Source organism: Bubalus bubalis, chromosome 1 (genome assembly GCF_019923935.1).
Source record: "Bubalus bubalis isolate 160015118507 breed Murrah chromosome 1, NDDB_SH_1, whole genome shotgun sequence".
Taxonomy (NCBI): Eukaryota; Metazoa; Chordata; class Mammalia; order Artiodactyla; family Bovidae; genus Bubalus; species Bubalus bubalis.
Genome location: NC_059157.1, coordinates 152,035,733 through 152,050,578, shown reverse-complemented (window position 1 = coordinate 152,050,578; position 14,846 = coordinate 152,035,733).

Here is a 14,846-nt window from a genome sequence, read left to right as displayed (position 1 = left end):
GTGTTTGTTTACCTCCCCTGTGTACTAGAAGAATAGATTTGAGACCTGGGCATGCCCAAGCTGAGCATTTCATTCTCTGCCCCTTAGACTCAGACTCATCAATTCAAGTACAAGTCCACAACCCAAGTCAGTTCAATCAGAATCCTTCCCAGGAAGATTCTTGTGCCGGAGTTATAAGAAAAAAATCCCACCCATCCCCCACCGTTGGCGTGATAGAGTCTTGAGGTCTCTGCCTCTATTGGAGCCTCCATGAGAATAAAATCACTACGGAAGAAAGCAGAATGGGAAGACAGAATAAATGACATTATTTTAATTTTTGGATCCAGTTGTTCCTGAACTGCATTTGTATGTCAGTCAATTATAAAAACCATCAGTCCACTTTTTTCCCCCCTGAGTTCCTGTCGCTTACAACTAAATGAGTCCTGAGCACAAAATAACTCTAAAATCAGTGTGGTAACAAATGTCATAAATAACCCTGCTTATCCTTGAATACCAACAGTGTCCAAAACACAGCTTTAGAAACTAGAACTGTTTAAAGAAGATGGCTAACCCATGATGATTACAATGCAGTTAACAATTCCACAAACAATTCACTGGGCATTATCGGATCCTGGGCCCTGAACTAGACACTGACTAATGAATGGAACAGTCAACTCCTACCTTCTTCCAGTCATCCGAATATCTACAGCCAGCCCTCCTCTAAGTCCTAAAGAACTTAAAGAGAACTAGAATTCAGAATCGTATCATGCGGTGAGTTTTCCCTTGGTTCTAACTCTAGCACCTCATCCCTGTGTTTAGGCCCATATGCATGTTCCTGTCTTTTTTTACCCTGAAGCCCTGGCTTGATAACACATCAGGGTTCCAGTTCCACAGAGAAATTCTGCTTCCTACTCTGCTGACGCCCTTGAGCTTCCATCCTGGGGCAGCTCAACTTGCTACTCAGCTTCCGGGTACGAACACCCTGCCGCCTGGCTCTGCATGTATTGCGCATTTGCACTCTCACTGCCATGACACCCAGATGGGACTCTAAATAAATTAGGAATTATTTTGGTTGCAAATAAAGAGAAAACCAGCTCCCAAGTAAGGAGTAACAAGAGTTAGATGAATAAGGGTTCCATTTTCTCACAGAACAGGAAATCTGAGGTGAGTCCTCCCCTGTTTGTTCAGCAGCTCAGCGATAGCAGTACTTGCCCTCTGCAGTCCTCTCAGCTTCTCCTTTGGGCAGCAAGGTGTCTCAGGCTCCAGACATAAAGTCTGCCTGCCTTTAGAAAAGGAGGAAGAGAGGAAAGGAGGTGCCAGCCACAGCTGCTCCTTTCATCAGGAAAGAAAAGCTCTTCCAGCAGCTCCTCAGCATTCTTCTTAGTCAGAATGACATCAAGGGGGCTGGGATGGGCCCTAATAGCCCTGCCAGAATTGTTTTCTAAATATATATATATATACAAAAATAAATCCTATAAATGCAATGAAATACCAGTGATTCTTGAAAGAAGGCTATTTATTCTATGAATGAGACGTCATCTGGACTTTTGATAAAGAAACTAAATATGTAATGAGGGTCTTCCCTGTTGTTAAGTGGTTAAGATTCTGCATTCCCAATGCAGGGGGCCCGGGGTTCGATCCCTGGTCAGGGAACTAGACTCCACATGCCATAACCAAGAGTTTGCAAGGTGCAATGAATATAGAAGATCCTGTGTACTGCAACTAAGAGCCAGTGCAGACAAAGAAAGAAAGAAAGAAAAATATTTAAAAAATAAATACATAATGAAACAAATGTTGTTACTTATAATAAAACTTTGAAAAGGTCAATTTGAAGGAGTTGGAAATACAAAGAGCAAGGTCAGCATTTGTCCCTGCTTGAACTGCATTTGTACACTGTTAACTGCCTGATGTTACAACTACGTTGACAGTTTTGTGTGTGTGTGTGTGTGTGTGTGTGGGTGTTAGTCGCTCAGTCGTGTCTGACTCTTTGAGACCCCACAGACTGTAGCCCACCAGACTTCTCTGTCCATGGAATTCTCCAGGCAAGAATGCAGGAGTGGATTGTCATTCACTTCTCCAGAGGAACTTCCCAACCCAGGGATTGAACCCTGGTCTCCTGCATCACAGACAGATTCTTTACTGTTTGAGCTACAGTTGCCAATTTTGAACATTGCTAAAATGGCGTGTCTTTGTTAGCAGGTTAGCCCTGACTTGTGACCAGATGAGAAGATGTCTGAATATGGGCTGTGGAGTGAAACAAAGGCAAGAAAGGCAGTCTGTGTGTCCACATGGCTGCATTCATCACAGGTTTCTGTCGGAAGCTTGTTAAAATAAACTTGTTACCAGACAGGTTAGTTCAGTTGAGTTTCAAATACACACTTGCAAGGGATCATCTATACCTGTTGAGTATCAACACTGTAAATTTAAATTTTATTTCAATGTCATCATTACAATAAAGTTGTTTTATCCTTTTCCCCCTTTTGTGATGATAATCACAAAAGTGATTGATATGAAATGATAATCAGGTTCATGAACAGTTGAACTATGAAATAAATCTGCTTTCTAAAAATGTTCACAAACATAATGCAACTCCCTATTTTTTAAAAACTGGTACAGAAATGGAGAAAGTGGAGAATGTAATAATCCCACTGTTTAGAGTAACCACTGTTAACAATGTGGTAAGCTGTAATGTGACAATGTAAAAAGTTGCCTCTTTCAAACTTCCGCAAATATGGGAGAAAGATACATCAGAGTAAAAACTTCATTGTCTCTCCCAGTCACCAAGGGATGCAGTCAGTGGACATCTGCATAGTAATGTGACCTTGGACTTAATGAACACTTGGCCCTATTAAAAGGTTTTTGAATCCTTTCTTATTAAGTGGAGCAACTTCTATATTTTCTGGGCATTCTGTATATTTGCTAACATTTGATAGATTGTGAACATTGTCTTTATCACATTCTCCCCAAGAAAAGATAATGTGTAACATTCTCTCTCAGAACCTTTCTTTCTCCCAAGAGAGTACTACTTCTTAGAAGACGCGCAGTGTAGACCTCAGCCGGAGTGTGAAAACCCAGGCTCTCAACCTTTGAATTTTATTTATTTGTTTGTTTATCCATCCCTTGAGTTTTAAAGTGCAATTCCTCTGGACTTCCCTGGTGGTCCAGTGGCTAAGCCTCTGCACTCCCAATGCAGGGAGCCTGGGTTCAATCCCTACCTAGCCTGTGAACTGGCTACCTACCGCATGCTGTCATTAAGAGTTCACATACTGCAACAAAGATCAAAGATCCCTCGTGCTGCAACTAAAGTCCAGTGCAGCCAAATAAATAAAATAAAAAATAAATAAATAAAGTGTAATTCGTTTAAACCACCTCTCACCCTCCATTTCTATCACCTGGGGAAATTCTCAAGCATTCTCCTGAGATTTCTGAAACATTCTGTGGGTTTTAAAGTCCTTTTGGCTCATGGGTGATGTCTCTATTTCACCCTCATTTCACCCCCAAATGCAGAGCTCAACCTCATTTCCAGTTTCCACAAGAAATCCCTTTGCCCCAAGCGTGTTATATTCGAAAGGTCTTTAGCAGAGCCTGGAGAATTACAAAGAACAGCACCCAGCCTTCCGCCATCCCCTTTGCCTCTATCTTCTCTCCTCCTGGATCTTTCCTTTCCTCAGCTCCAAATTCTTCCTCTTCAGTTATCCAGGCAATCTCTTGTTTCTTGTAAGCTAATGGTTTACCAAATTTGATCTCCAAACCAGCAACATCACACCACCCAAGAGTATGTTAGAAAATGTTAGAAATGCAAGCTCTAAGGTTCTACCCCAGATTTACCAAATCAGAAACTCCGCAGGGAGCCAGCAATTCAGGGGTTTAATAAACCCCGCCCAGGGGTTCTGACATCTGCTAAAGTTTAAGAACTTCTGCACTCAGATCCAAGATTTAAACTCTGCCCCACACCTGCCTCTGAAGTAACTCTTTTGGTATATGGGGTGAAGAAGCACCCCATATACCAAAAGAGAAATCTCACCCACCTACTGAGAATATGTCCTTATCTTACTGCACACTATATCCGTTATACTATATTTGTTTCTTGCTTTTCTTGTCGTTCCCTTCTGACCAAACCCTTTCTCTTCCTTGTTATGGAACACCGAGGTGGAGCCAGGGGCCTGGCCATCGCCTTGACCATAGCCTGACTCACTGAGTTGCTAAGCCACTCCAGAGGAACCTGGGTGGGTCCAGCCTATGGGTGTCTGATAGGCAGGGAGGGGATCACAACAGGACACATAGGTCCTCACGAGTAAAAGCATGTGAGAACCAGGTATGCAAGGAATTAACTATATGCATGCTCAGTCACTCAGTCATGTCTGACTCTTTGTGACCCCATGGACTATATAGCCCAGGCTCCTCTGTCTGTGGGATTTCCAGACAAGAATATTGGAGTGGGTTGCCTTTACCTACTTTGGGGATCTTCCCGAACCAGGGTTTGAACCCCTGTCTCCCACAGCTCCTGCATTGGCAGGCGGATTCTTTACCATTGAACTACCTGGGAAGCCCATGGAATTAACTAGCAAAAAGCAAACTCTAAGATGAGAGGTTGAAAGGTTAACATAAACTAGAGGCGCTCTTACTACCAACAGGTAGTTAACTTAGAGGATTTGAGTTACTTTTGTGGACAAAGGAGACACGGGAAGGGAAAAGACATGCAACAGCCCTCACCCTGCCTTGCAAGTCTACAGACCAAGTCACGAGTAAATTCTCCCTGGAAGGAGGCAATACCTGATTTCCCAGAGTCTGATGCCTTTTCCAAAGAATGGAGAGAGACTGAGACTTCCCTGGGCTGAGGCCCTTCTGGAAGCATGGCTGGCTTTTTGTGAGATCTGAATTCACTTTCCCACCCCACCTCCAAACTGTCTCTCCCACCCCTCCAGTCCTGATTATCTTTAGTCAGAGCCATTTCTCATCACACTTCCTCTATGCACGTTCAACCCCGTATTTCTCCAGTCTTTCTTTCCTTGACCTAGTTTTCTACCATTCCACTCCCTTCTAAACCTTTCTCCCCATGGAGGCCTCTAAAACTTGTTTCCAAGAAAACAAACTCCCTGATATACTCTTATCTTTCCTCTGAAAGTTCCATCCACTTCTGAAAGCTGGCCTTTCCCTGAGCAACTTTGTTTCCTGCAGCTCTCATTAAGAATGCTGCTCTTTCTCCCACACTTAGGGAGACCCCAATCTCATCAGTGTGCACACAGAGAAGACATTCTGTTCTCGCTCCTTCATTCACCCCACCAGCAAAACTTCAGCACCACCCCTAGTTTCCCCAGTGATTTGTCGTGGCCCCAGAGAAAACTCACATGTACTCCTGCTCTTCTCTCCAAGATCTTAAATAGAGAGCACTGCCTCTTTAAGCCAGCAGAGGCTGGTCCTGATGCTACCCTCAAGCCGGACCCTCTACCCTGTGGGCCCAGGCAGACAGTGGTCCTGGTATGGCATAGGAGTGAGACCCAGGTCTCCAGTGCTTTATCCCTCAGACCCAAAGTCTCCCAAGGCCCCTCATTACCCAGTCCCTGCAGCTTCTGACTGACCTTCTCAGGGTCTCCTTTTCCCTTATCTTTCTCCTTCTCTCCCACACACCCAGGCAACAATGTCTTTTTCCCCTTTATTGAGACATAATTGGCAAATGATGTGTAAATTTAAGGCATACAAGGTGACAGGTGACATATGTGTATATTGTGAAATGATGGCCAACAATTTCAATGATGACCTCATCTTTTCAATTTCCTCATAAGGCTAGTTGACATACATCACCTCACATGGTACTACTTTTTTGCCTTTTTCTCTTTCCAGTGGTCTTATGCATATTGAGAATACAAATGCAAACCAGGGGTTAGAGGTCATTTACAGCCCCACAAAATGCAAGCTTTTATAGCATTTTATGCCCCTAACCTTCTCTATCTTCTAGAAGGCTCTATTTTTGACTTTCAGGACAGCCCACACTTTGACCTTCCTCCTTCACTCTGGCCACATCTTCTCTTTTGGAAGCCCTTTCTATAAAGAAGGCTGAGTGTTGAAGAATTGATGCTTTTGAACTGTGGTGTTGGATGAGACTCTTAAGAGTCCCTTGGACTGCAAGATCAAACCAGTCAGTCTTAAAGGAAATCAGTCCTGAATAGTCATTGGATGGACTGATGCTGAAGCTGAAACTCCTGTAATTTGGCCACCTGATGTGAAGAACTGACTCATTGGAAAAGACCCTGATGCTGAGAAAGATTGAAGGGAGGAGGAGAAGGGGTTGACAGAGGATGAGATGGTTGGATGGCATCAACGACTCAATGGACATGAGTTTGAGCAAGCTCCAGGAGATAGTGAAGGACATGGAAGCCTGGCGTGCTGCAGTCCATGGGGTAGAAAAGAGGCAGACGCAACTGAGCAACTGAACAACAACAACACTATTTTGGTGCTCCTTTCTTGGACCCCATTTTCCTTTTACTCCATACATTTCTCTTGCCATCTTATTCACTGTCATATCTTCAGTTCTCATAGACAGGCTGAGGATCCCCAAGTCTACAGTTTAGCCTAGACCCCTTCTCTGCTCCAGAGCCACAGACTTTCCTGCTCACTGGATATCTCTTCTTGGATGTCTTTCAGCTACCTCATCAGTGTGTGTGTTAGTCACTCAGTCGTGTCCAACTCTTCGAGATCTCATGGACTATAGCCCACCAGGCTCCTTTGTCCATGGAATTTCTCCAGGCAAGAATATTGGAGTGGGTTGCCATTCCTTTCTTCAAGGGATCTTCCCAACCCAGGGTCTCCTGGGATCGAACCCAGGTCTCCTGGGATCGAACCCGGGTCTCCTGGTATCGAACCCAGGTCTCCTGTATCACAGGCACATTCTTTATCGAGCCACCAGAGAAGCAGCGTGTCCCCACACATAGTCCTTCCCCACAAATGAGCTCTTTGCCTGTGTTCTCCATCTCAGTGAATGGCACCGTTACCCTTCTTGTTGCCTAAGGCTAGGGGTTTCTTACTTTCCCCTCACTCTCTACAACCAAAGTCTGGAGTCAGGTCCTCACCTTTTGGTCCAGATCAATATGTTTACTTCTCAGATTTCCTATCTAAGCCGCTCACTACCTAGAGTTTTGCTCTCCTCCATGGCAGTGTTTTGCAGTCTGTCTCTCATCACAGTGACATGGAAAATGACAACTTCTGTACAGGACACTGGGACAACCATTCAAAGCCACTGGAAAAAGCTGTCAGGTCCTGCCTATTGACCCAGAGGCTAAAGGTTCATAATCTGGACTTACTTCAAAGCCATTCATGCCACACCAGACAGCTCTGGAGTAATTTTTTCACCCTTTTGCTGCCAGGGAGGCCTTTCTAAATACAGACTTTACCATTTTGCTGTTGTGTTCAGAATCCTTGTATGGCTGCCCACCAGCTTCCACAGCTCTTCAAGAGCTGACCCTGCCTTCTTTGCTAGCCATCTCACTTCCTCTCACCTTCTCCTGCTCATGTTCCAATCACACCAAAATGACTTGTCATTATTACCTAGAAGTCTACCTCTAGACGTCCTTACCCCTTACACAGCACTCGGTACCTCCCTGAAGACAGCACTCTTCACCATCTAACGTAAATTCACTGAGGAAGGGGACAAAGCCCAGAACTATGCGTGGGACTCCCCAGTGGCTAAGACTCAGTGCTCCCAGTTCAAGGAGTCCAGGGTCAATCCCTGGTCAGGGAACTAGGTCTCATATGTTGCTACTAAGACCTGGTTAAATGTTTAAAATATGTTTAATATTTTACAGAGTGAAGTAAGCCAGAAAGAAAAACACCAATACAGTATCAGTTCAGTTCAGTTCAGTCGCTCAGTCGTGTCCGACTCTTTGCGACCCCATGAATCGCAGCACACCAGGCCTCCCTGTCCATCACCAACTCCCAGAGTTCATTCAAACTCACTTCCATTGAGTCAGTGATGCCATCCAGCCATCTCATCCTCTGTCATCCCCTTCTCCTCCTGCCCCCAATCCCTCCCAGCATCAGAGTCTTTTCCAATGAGTCAACTCTTTGCATCAGATGGCCAAAGTTCTGGAGTTTCAACTTTAGCATCATTCCTTCCAAAGAACACCCAGGGCTGATCTCCTTCAGAATGGACTGGTTGGATCTCCTTGCAGTCCAAGGGACTCTCAAGAGTCTTCTCCAACACCACAGTTCAAAAGCATCAATTCTTTGGCACTCAGCTTTCTTCACAGTCCAACTCTCACATCCATACATGACCACTGGAAAAACCATAGCCTTGACTAGATGGACCTTTGTTGGCAAAGTAATGTCTCTGCTTTTGAATATGCAATCTAGGTTAGTCATAACTTTCCTTCCAAGGAGTAAGCGTCTTTTAATTTCATGGCTGCAGTCACCATCTGCAGTGATTTTGGAGCCCCAAAAATAAAGTCTGACACTGTTTCCACTGTTTCCCCATCTATTTTTCCCCCATTATTTTCCATCTACACCACTACAGTATACTAACTCATATATATGGAATTTAGAAAGATGGTAATGATAACCCTGTATGCAAGACAGCAAAAGAGACACAGATGTATAGAACAGTTTTTTGAACTCTGTGGGAGAGGGTGAGGGTGGGATGATTTGGGAGAATGGCATTGAAACATGTAAATTATCACATGTGAAACAAATCGCCAGTCCAGGTTTGATGCATGATACAGGGTACTCAGGGCTGGTGCACTGGGATGACCCAGAGTGATGGGATGGGGAGGGAGGTGGGAGGCGGGGTTCAGGATGGGGAACACATGTACACCTATGGTGGATTCATGTCAGTGTATGGCAAAACCAATACAATGGTGTAAAGTAATGACCCTCGAAAAAATAAATAAATAAATAAATATTATTACAATTATATTTATTAAAATTATAATTATTTTATTATTATAATTATTTAATATTTAAAATATGAAAATGTTTAATATTTTAAAAATTATTTTCAAAAAAGCACTGTGTCTGACACATAATAAGAACCCAAATACTTATTTAAGAATGAGTCAGCTATTGTGACAGAACACTAAAATTGGGGAGGAGAAACTTGGGTCCCAGCCATGCCACTAACCCACTGAACCACCTCAGTCTTCTCATCATCAAATGAGAGCCCTGATCTTGGCATTCCCTTCCAGCTCCAAAGGCTGGTACTCGCATAGCTCTTTGGATCCCAGCAATTCTGCAAAGACAGACAATTCTTCTCCTTTGCAAATGATGAAGGTTCAAATTTGTAGCAACGACTACAAATATCTGCATTAGAGGAAATAAGAATGTAACTAAATGTAAGTAATGTCTTTTAAAAAATTCCAAATTTGGAGAGGGCAGCAAACCTGAATTCCCCCACCCCTAATATTTGGTGTTCAGCAGGAAGAAGTGAGGTCCAGGGCTGCAGAGGAGGGAAGGTCTCAGGATCCCTGTGTCTCCTTCTTTCCTGACTTCATTCCATTTTCATCCCTCTTCCACCCAAGTCATTTGGTTCCCAAAACAAACAGGTACACTGTTTCCTTCGAGGCTGACTGTGAAATAAGGCCCAAGTAAAGGAGGTGGAGATGTGGGTAACACAAGGTCTGAGGCAGGCTCTTCAGTAAGTCCTTTCAAGATTCTACTGATCTTCCCAGACCACAGTCACCAAACAAAAAGCTTTAGTCATCATGAAGAAAATGGGTTACGTTAATGTTACCCTTTATATTGGGCAGTGTGACTCTAAATGAAAAAGATGCTAATAAATGACCCAATTCAAGAAGAAAGGAAAATGTCAATCTTCCCATGGAAAAGAACAGAAGAAACTCAGCCACTGTTAAGGATCTTTCATCTTGAAATTCTGTCAGCATGGTTAGGACTTAAACCAAGTCTCAAACCAAAGTGATTGTTCTTGCTGGGGCTTCTGCCAGGTAGAAATTTTATAGTTCAAAGGCCGTGCTAATAATAATGTTCACCATAATAATGGCAGCTAGTGAATGCTTACCCACTGAGTTGTATCCATTGTGGGTAAACTGAATCCTATGCAATAGTACTCTTGTTCATTTATGTTGTTTAGTTTGAGAGAAATTATCACAATAATAACCACATACACATGCACACACATAACTACCCTTCTGGTATATAACCTAAATCTATTAATAATTATTTTTATTTCTACAGTACTTTAAATTTTGTAGGTTTATATTTATTTCACTTTCACTCACATTTGCTTCTTTTAATATCTTTTAGTATACCCCACTGAGATTTGAAGGACTGAGAAACTTTGGAAACAAAACAAGTATTGGGGCTGGGGAATGAGAATGAGGAGTGATACTTGAGTAAAGTGGCTGAGGAGAGGTGTGATAGTTAAAATGAGTTCCTGCAGCAGCAGCTTATCTGCCATGTGTGTCCCTGAAGATAAAATGACTTTTCTTCCAACTTTAGAGCGAGAGATGCCAGGGTGGTCTGGAGATGCCTGCTTCCGAGCGTGGGTGTCTGCAGGAAAGTGAGCCCAGAACACTGTGTCCAGGGGAGTAGGGTCATCTGTCCACTCTGCTCCCAGAGCTGGAGAAGGGAAACTGAGCAGCCTGGGAGGGAGTGGGGGCAGTGGTTTTGGTCCCCAAGAGGTGAATGCCAGAACCAGCCATGACACAGAGCTTCCAGGGTGGGGGTGTCCTGCACTGGGCTCACCCCACTGAGGGTCCTCCTTGGCTAAGCCTGGGCTGAGGCAAGGAGAGTCCTGATTAAAAGGATCACTTTAGGCTTGGGTCCCACCTGATCTGTGGGGTACAATCACTCAGTGGGCAACTGTGACCACCTGCGACAAGGGAGTGCCAGCCTCAGAAAAAGATACTGAATGCCAGTGAGACACAATGGCAGCAACACCCATCCGGGCAGAGTGGACATGAGTGTTTTCCTGATCAGACCCTTGCAAATAGGGTGAGCCCTAAGGTATTTGCAAATGGGAAGGGAGAAGATTTATACACTTGAAAATCCTTTGGTTCATGTGAAAGCCCATCTTCAAGAATTTAAAGAGTTTAAGTTTCAGGGGCATCTTGTCTGTTGCCCTGTAAACATACTATTTGAACAGTCAAAACGGTGTGGCTGGGACTTGCCTGGCCGTCCAGTGGTTAAGATCTCACCATCTAACGCAGGAGGTGTGGATTTGATCTCTGGGTTGGGAAGATCCCCTGGAGTAGAAAATGGCAACGTGCTCCAGTATTCATGCCTGGAGAATTTCATGGACAGAGGAGCTTGGTGGACTACAGTCCATGGGGTTGCAAAGAGTTGGACATGACTGAGCGAGTAACACACACAGCTAAGATCTTGCACGCCTCACGGCCAAAAAAAACCCAAAAATGTAAAACAGAAACAATATTATAACAAAGTTAATAAAGACTTTAAAAATGATTCCCATTAAAAAAATCTAAAAAAAAAAAAAAAAACCCCACACCTCTGTGGCTGACATTGGTGTGGGCTGGAGGTGGAGGAGGAGCTGGAGTGGTTACCATTATGTTTAAAAGAGAAAAAAATGGGATAAGAGGTCTGAAAAGAATGTTGTGGCCACCTGAACCCTGAGTTGGCTATTTGGGGTCACTCAGAGGCTGTCACCTCTCCTTTACCTTCTCACCCTCCAGTGATTAAGTCCCAGTGAAACCACACTCGCTGTAACAAAGACACAAACATTATAAACAGTGAAACATTGTCCTGAATTTCTCCCTGTTCTCTCCTCCCCAGTCTCTTTTGGAAAGGGGTTATTAATCAGTTATTATAATTCTGTTTGAATATAAGCAATTGTAAAATAAAACTTTTTTAAAAGCTCAACTGGATTCTTGATATCATACTTGTGAGGTGATTGTTCTCATGGAATTTACAGACCCAGGTCTATAAGGATAATAAATAAATAAGGATACTAGATATGTATTTACTAGAACATATATTAATTCTTTTTATTTTTTCATGTGTTCAATACCTGCAGGTGTGAAAAGATGACTAAAGGTATACTAAAATAAATAACAATGTGAGTTCCCTGAGTCTAGGAAGAAAATTCTCATTTTCTTTAGATGTTTGCTTTTAAATAATTTGGAATTCAAAATGTGCTCTCCCACAGAAGTGGCAAGAATGAGAGAAATGAGGAAGAGGAACATCATGGGGGAAACAAGTGTCTCTAGGTATTTGAACTAGCTGGCATTACAACTTCCTACAGTGGAGTTTGAGGAAAAGAAAGGAGACAATGTGAGAGCCATTCTCAGGGTACGTCACGAAGCACGAGACAGCTTGATTACTTTCCAGAGAAAGGGCCTTGCATGGAGCCTCTGTGAGACAGCGTGTGGCCGTCTACTTTTACACAAAAGTCTTTCATAACTCAGATTTGTGTTCCTTGGTCATCACTGCATAAACAATCCAAAGTCACCATTCTGATCTCCAGGGTAGATACAGAATCTCTTCGCTAGTTTCATGCATTGTCCACAATCTTCTAAAACAGTTTTCTGTTATAATCAGTTTGAATATAAGGTCCATGAGAGAAGAGACCTTTTCATTTTATTTGCTATTCAATACTCGTAGGGCCTAGAGCCAAGCCCAGCATGTAGTAAATGGAAGGTGTTTGGGGAATATTTGTGGCCTGATTAACTGATTGAGCCTCCTGCAGGACCCTGGACAGACATCTATTAACCAGAATGTAGATGGTAACGAGTCTGCCTGCAGTGCGGGAGACCCAGGTTCGATTCCTGGGTTGGGAAGATCCCCTGCAGAAAGAAATGGCAACCCACTCCAGTATCCTTGCCTGGAAAATTCCATGGACGAAGGAGCCTGACAGGCTACCGTCCCTGGGGTCACAAAGAGTTGGACACAACTGAGCGACTTTACTTTAACTGATTATTTTGTGCTATGATGAAACTCTTTTCTCAGCATATCCTATAATGAAGACAACAATTCTATAGTGTATTGGCTTACTCCACATTTTTCTATGTAATAGTTACATTTTGGAGCTGTACTTTAGATATATAACAACCTTTACTACAACACTAGTTTCCATCTATTAAAAGACACTTTTCCAGGATGTGTGTGTGTTTCCCATAATCAAGAGATGCGACCGTGCAGTTATGGCAAAAACATAAATGGTCATATTTGAAATACTAAAGGAGGCATTAAGCTCAGAACAAAGTTACTATTATTAGTTTAGTCTACTGGTGGGGTTTATTGCCATTTAATTTATCAAGTATTTATGAAGACTGAAATATTTGACACTTAAAAGATATGAACCCAGGTCTTCTAGTTGGCAAGCCAGGAAACCTACACTGTAAGGAAATAGCTGAACGACAGCACAGTGAACATGTGATTAAAGCTCAGATGAGTGATAGCAATGTTGAATGCTCTGGGAGCATCAAAGGTAAAGTGAGATCACTATGAACTCTCAGCGACAAAGGAGGCTTCAGGAAAAAGTAAGTCTGAACTGGACCAAATAGCTTCACTTTGGACCCACGTGGATCCCCTCCGGTCCTTCTTTGGTTATATACCCCACACAAGCAAGGAGTGTAGGGGTACACCTCCCCCTCTTCTGGACCATGCTGTGTACTGCGGGCCCAGGATTCTGGCCAAACGTGGAGCCACTTTCAGGACCTCATCTCCTGGCAGCCGCAGGCAGGCAAAGGGTTGAGTGGAAGGTGGAAAAGAAGCAGGGTGGACCCAGGGCCTGAGGCTGCAGACTGGTGCTGGTTAATCCTGTACCATCACATCCTGCTGCAGAACAAGAATTCTAACTTAGAACTCAGCCTTCCAGATTACTAGGAAGGTCAAGGGAGGAAGATAGAACAAATTTTAAAAAAATTTAGGATAATTTGTAACACTTACATGTTTAGACATAGTAATATTGATTCAAATTTGTACTTTTGCCCCAGACCTGACAAATTTCAGGGGCAAGCCTGCCCAGAAAGGATGGGGCAAAGGGGAGGAGGAAGGGAGTGGAATGAAAAAGGGAACATCAAGGAGACATGGTATCCAGTGAGCTCTGCGTGATAGGTGAAGGGGACCTCTCGGAGCGGGAAGGTGACAGTGACGGGTTCTTCTCCACGACTAAGAGAAGAGAAGCCCTTATCTGAACTTGTGCATACACACATTAATAAATCATAAGTTCCCTGTGATTTGTGGTAATTTTGTGGGATATCTACTTTCCTTTTAATAAATTCTTCACTGTATAAATAAAACAGAGCACAGTTCTGAGCTGCAATTACTACTAGTATAAAAACACAAAAGAGGGGCTTCTCTGGTGGTTCAATAGTTAAGGATCCACCTTCCAAAGCAGGGGACATGGGTTTGATCCCTGGTTGGGGAACTAGGATCCCTCATGCCATGAGGCAACAGAGCTGCAACTAAATTCCAACAAAGACAAATAAATATTAAGAAAGAACTTATAAAAATAAATAAATAAAAAAATCAAAGCACACAAGAAAGGCTAGGGGTGATAGATATATTCTATGATAACAAATTAAGAAACAAACAAAAAAACCTGGAGCCAAGCAAAATGGCCAACAACAAAATTAGTAAGTGAATGATGGTCTATCCATATTGTGAAATACTATGTAACCATTATAAACCATATCAGAGAAGATCATTTAGTGACTTGAGAAATTGTTCATGATACAAATGAAAAGAGCAGGATATAAAATTGTACTTGGTAAAAAAAAAAATTGTACTTGGTATAATATTAAGTCTGTTTTTAAAAATAGATCATATGCATATTGAAAAGACTGAAAATAAATACATCATAATGGCAACTAATTATTTCTGTTTGGTGAGTAATAGACATTTTTTATTTTCCCATATTTCCAAATTTTATATGATGACACATATTAGGGTTGCAAACTGCT